The sequence below is a fragment of the Podarcis filfolensis genome (assembly GCF_964270895.1).
Source record: "Podarcis filfolensis genome assembly, chromosome: 10".
NCBI lineage: Eukaryota > Metazoa > Chordata > Lepidosauria > Squamata > Lacertidae > Podarcis > Podarcis filfolensis.
The window spans coordinates 49,829,600-49,835,599 of NC_139612.1; positions in this window are offsets into that span (position 1 = coordinate 49,829,600).

Here is a 6,000-nt window from a genome sequence, read left to right on the forward strand (position 1 = left end):
GTTAATTGGGAAAACCACTAGCCTGGTGGAACACATAATTTAATAATGATATTCTGTTGCGCAAATGCCCTTACTTGAAGGAAGAAATATGGAGACAAAGGAAAGAGAGCTATCTATCCCATCCATATCAATGCAAAGTGAAGGGGTTTCAGACTGATGATACGAAGGGGAAACTTGTTCACATCTCTACACTCGTTGATATTAACAAGCTAATGCCCTTTAAATAATGGTTGAAAAATACTAATTGAGTGGGAGGACAAAAGCAGAGTGCCCTTCACTTCAGCTCTTAATCAGCAATTCAACTCACAAACCTCAGAGTGTGTTGCCTGCTTCACAAATAATGAAAGTAGATCCATTGTAGGGCTCAGCCACACTTCTGCTTCCCCCTGAGAAAACTCACTCTTTACCACCGAATTGGAGCAAACGTCAATCAAGTTTTCTGCAAAATGTTTGCTCCAATTCAGCAGGATTTCCTGGGGAAAACAATAAACCACTTGGAGCCATGCGCCAACTCCAGAGGGGCACCCACAAAACTTTTGCTGTGGGTGCCTGGCCTCTGCCCCTACCACTGCCACCCCACCCCTGCCACACGTGTTAGAACAGGGTTCACACACACACAAGCATCCCATGGGGACAGTGGGGCTGGATGGCACATCCAGCAGAGCAAGGCCAGCAGACACCCTGCTTTCTGCCTCTGAGGGAGAGCACCCAGACATGTTTCTCCCATTAAAACCAATCACATTTGAAAGTGAATAACTTTGGCTGTAATTTGGACACAGTCAATTTATCACATCTCTAGCAGGTCTTGCCAACATAGTATCCTCCAGATGTTGCCATAGTACAACTCCCTTTATCTCTGACCAAACCTCGCTGGCTGGAGTTGTTATACCCGACTACATCTGGTGGACACCACATTTTTTACCCCTGGCCTAAGGCGTGGGGTGGCCCGGGCTCCATCACCTTTCATAGTTGTGCAGAAGAGGGGATTTCAGCTGGTGTAGCTTGTCATGCAAGCCATGTCTGCTGAATTTTCCCTCTTCTGCACTACCTGTCTTCCCCAACCTGATGCCCTCCAGATGTTTTAGCTTACCATATCCATCAGTCTCAGCCAGCGTAACCAATGACAAATTGTAATCAAAAATATCTAGAGGGTACCAGGATGGGGAAGGATGGCCTATGTACACTTACCCCGACAGTAAGCTCCACTGAACACAATGAGATTTTTTCTTCTTCTGAGTAAACATGCATAGAATTGCACTGCTCATGTTTTATGAGTTTTCTTACCTTCATCTACAAGCCCAATGAGATACCTTTGTTCAATTTTCCCCCAATGGGTTCACAGACATGCACCAAGTCTGCCCACCTGAATAGCTTTGTACCACTCCATCCAGATGCTGGCACCTGAATGGCTATCCCCTGCTTTGCCTGATAATTAATAGATGCATCCAGCAGCACTGGACCCCAGCACACATGCTTCAGGCCAAGTTGGAAATTGACTCTGCCAACTTTTAGCTAGTGTTTAATAAACCATGACAGTAATTTACTCCTCCATCCTTTGAATAATTAGTTTCCTTTCCATGTAGATGTCCCTGCAAGGAAGCTAGTCAAATCCTTTTTGAAAGCCACTGCATGGCACTTTCAGTGTTCATCCTTACTGTAGATGGCATCTGTATATCACAGGCCAAAAAGGGTAACAAGTCCCATCTGCGGCAATTCACAAAACTAAGGGGGGTTGTTTTGTTTTTCCAAAGGCCTGTCCATTCATTGTTAAAATGCAGCATGCATTCAGTTATACAGCCTTCACTAGCCTGGTGCTTTCCTGAAGTTATGGATCAGAACTCCCTTCAGTCCCAGACACCACGGCTGCATTTCTAAGTGCACTGGTTTTTCTAAGTTCGTGTGGGGTTGTGGTTAGAATGTCTGACTAGGGTCTGGGAGACCAGGGTTCAAATGTTCTCAAATATTCTGGAAGTAACAGGATGTGCCAAACTCTCAGCTTATCTGTGAAAGATAATCAGAAGTGAGTTTCAACCTTTGATCCTCCCAGTCAGTGTATGGTTTCTCGTACTTTATCAGCCACGTGACATCATGTTTTGCACTTGGAATCCATTTGAATGAACAGCTAAGTCAAACAGAAAGAACTTCAATGTTTGCCCAGGTGACCAGTGTTTCCCACCACAGACGTCCTTTGAGGCTGTCTTGGAGGTTGCTTCTAAAGTTTGCTGTCTGGCTTTGCAGGGGCCAAAGATAGCATAGGAGCTCTACTGAAGGGTGTGGAGTCTGTGGCCTTCCAGGTGTTGTTGGTCTTCTATCAGCCCTAGCCAACACGGCCAATGATAGAAGTTGCATCCACCAGCATTTGGAAGGTCACCGATTCCACACCCTTGACACTGCTGCATGCTCTCCATGCAGCTGTTTGGATCGACTCCCATTATTTTTAGCATCAGAATATTGCTTAAAATGGCATTCCGTGCATCCTGTGATGTGCGATTTACCGTTATCCGGCAGGACCCTCATAACCGGAGCACGTTCACAACTGGTATTTATCACAAAGCTTTTCAAGAGGCAAATGTCGTATTCCATGAGATATATTTTGCACTCAGCATCCATTTATCTAACCACTCTGGAGGTTAAATGTGTCAGCAAATTTAAATTGAGGGTTGCATCGAAGTAATTTAAGAGCTTACAAGATTTGAGCTGACTAATGTATTAATATTTTAAGCAGCATCTTAGAAAGTGAAGGAGAAACTTACGGATAAACATTAGTAGGCGTTTAAAGAGAAAAATTAACAAAAAGGAAAAAAAAAGTGAGGTCCAGTCTAATATATCTTCAATTGTGTGCCTGATGTGGATTAACAGGAATGAATATTTAACTGAAATTTATAGATGGAAGCCTAAATAACATAAATATATACAGTATCTGGCAATCCATCATCTGTCTCTGATATGCTTAAGGTTGCATCACCTATTAGAGATCACTCATGACCCATGCTTAGGCAGATGAGAAATGGATGCCTGTGCAGTCACAAGCTCTGAGGAATCAAATCCCTGGCATCCTGAACACAGCCAGCAGGAGCCTCCAAATAACCCATTTCAAGAGAATCAGGTAGCAAATGATGGCATAAAATTCTGCCTGAGACCTTGGAGAACTGCTGCTAGTCTAATCAGAGAACATGGCATTGGTCACAATGGGCTTGTGGTCTGATTCAATACACGGCATCTTTCTGCACTCCAAAATACTCAGATCCAGGCATTGCTGGCTAATCAAGCCTAATCAAGCAGAGTGAACTGAATAGGGAAGCCCAAGCTTGAACAGTGAACTCTGGGCATACAGTGGACTGACAAGTGGGTTCACTATTTGACTCAACATTTCCCCCCGCCGAAACATGCATTTCTGTATATTGAGTACTTAAAAAAAAAGTCTGGTTACTTATCTGAACTTCACCCCCCCCCCCCAATTTCCTTTGGAGTGAAATGATTTGTAACATCAGATACAGAATATTTGCTAAGAGGATTATTTATGAAGTTTCTGAGTTAATCTTCCATCTGTCATTCTCTCAGCCTCAGCTCTACCCTCTTCTTACAGTGATGGTTGTGCAGATCACACCAAGGTGATGTATGTGGAGTGGTTAAAAACTGAAACAGATTATATACAAATGGTTTAAATGAAAAATGAGCAGCCTCAAGTTGCATAGGAATTCTAAGAAACAAAAAAAATGCCACCGTTTGAAAAGTTCTGTTCACCATCTTGATTCAAAATGGCATCCAGTTGTATCCAAACATAAAGGAAAACCTGCTGCTTGATCTCAGGAAGAATCATGCAAAATGTGGTTATAAGTGATGCAGTTTTGAAAGGGTCAGTCCATCATATTGATCCAAAATGACAGCCAACTGTATCCAAACAGACAAAAACCTGCTCCATGAACTCGGGGACCACCATGCAAGGTGTGGACATCTTAAGAGATGTCCAAATGCAAAGTCAACAAACACATTTTCAAAATATATAGTAGATATGAATTAGCCTTTGCAGCATCAACACTGGCTTTAGCAATCCTGCAACTAATATTTCTGGACTGTCAGAGAGTTCAGATGAGAGAGAGAGATCAGTGGAACTCATAGGACCAGTTCACAAAGCCATTGCCTGCCCAGTTCACAGAACACATGTCACACATCATTTTGTATGCAAGGCAAGTATCCTGCTGCTTTCTTTGGATCTGTATAGTTTTTACACTGAATTTTCAGGTTTTGCAGTTAATAATTATGTGAACCAAACCCAAGAAAGGAAATTTCAAAGCTGGGTAATGGAAGTGACATTAATAAGATGAGTTTTATAAAGCTCCATACGTATTCTTGACCAATTGACTTTAACAAGCTCATTATAGGCGGATAAACAGACTGATCTGGTTTTATCTGCTAAATAAATGTTTGTTCCTTTATTTCTAATAGCACATGCATTATTTCTTCAGCTGACCATAACAACACTACTTGGTTGAGTAAGCACAAATATTAAGGCAATTATTGAGCCCAAAATGTTTTTGCACTCTTATCAAACGTAACAGCTGCCTCTGTACTCACAATAAACCATGGTTTCTGACTTATCTTGGTTTGCTGTAACTGAGCAGCATTTGGTCTCCAATACTGTTTCATTCCTAGTATGGCACAAATGGAAGTGACAGTTAACTTTGACTTCCTATTACAGTTGTGCCCAGGATCATGGGTTTACAATGGTACCTCAGTTTTCGAACGTCTTGGAAGTCGAACGTTTCAGCTTTCGAACGCCCTAAACCTGGAAGCAACTGCTTTTCAGAAGCCAGATGTGCCATGCGGCTTCTGTATTGACTTTTCCGGATGTAAATGCTTCCAGAAATGCATGCTTCAGTTTTCAAACATTTCAGTCTTCTGGAATGGATTACGTTCAAAAACCGAGGTACCACTGTATATCCAATTAAGTGATGCACAGGGTAAACCCCTTGAAAGCATGAAACTGTTAGTGATATCCTTTAACATCAATGTTTAGTGTAGATAAGCCAATACCAAACTACAAGTTATGAAGCTGGCTTATTTTCACTAATCATAGTTAAGATTAACTAATATTTAGAATTCAGGCACACCATTAAAACAAGAATGACTAACTTATGGCTCTCCAGATGTTATTAGACTAGCCATCAACATCTGGAAGGCCACAGATGAGCCACCCCTACACTACCCTACACTAAACTGGCTAATCTAAAATAGAATTTCTTCCTCGTAAGATTAAACCATGGTAAGCTACACAGTCACTTCCTTTAGAAGTGAATGTTATTTCAATGCCTGCCCTTGGAAAGAACTGGAAAAAAAGCTTGGGGGAATCCGAGTCTCTAAAAGCAAGTGTTATCAGTGTACAATAATAAGAGCGTTTCCCAAAGCTGTAATGATCAACTTTCAAACTCGTTACTTTAAATACATAATGACCTTTTCAAAGCCTTCACGATTTAAATGTTTATGACATTGGGAATCAATGGGACTTAAAGGTGCTTAAATGTGTTTGTAAATGCAGAGCTTTACCCGACACTGAAATGACTGGAGAAACCATTGTTTGCACAGAGCTCTATCTGCACATCATGTTCTGATCTGCAGGGCTGCCGCCTTCTGGCAAGGCAGGCAGGCTTCAAGTGCTCAAGTTCCTCCAACAAAGAGAAGTGGCCTAAGGTCTCCAATCCACTCTTCCCAAGCTCTGCTGCCATGGGGAATGTGGATCTTAAAGTGTTGATTTAAGGTGATGATTACTTTGCCTTTCAGTGCCCTCCTGCCTTGTGTTTGCCTATTGTCATTATGCAGACATGCTAATGCGAGCCAGGAAGTCAGGCTCAGGGGGGAAACATCTGTGAGGGCCCAGACTTGACCACCAGGCTTGGACCATCAGGAGCCTCATCCACGTACCACAGTATGGGAAGTATGGGAGACACTTGACTCTTCTACCAGGTCTGGCTCAGAAGAAGCTCACTGAGGGTTCTGAGTCAG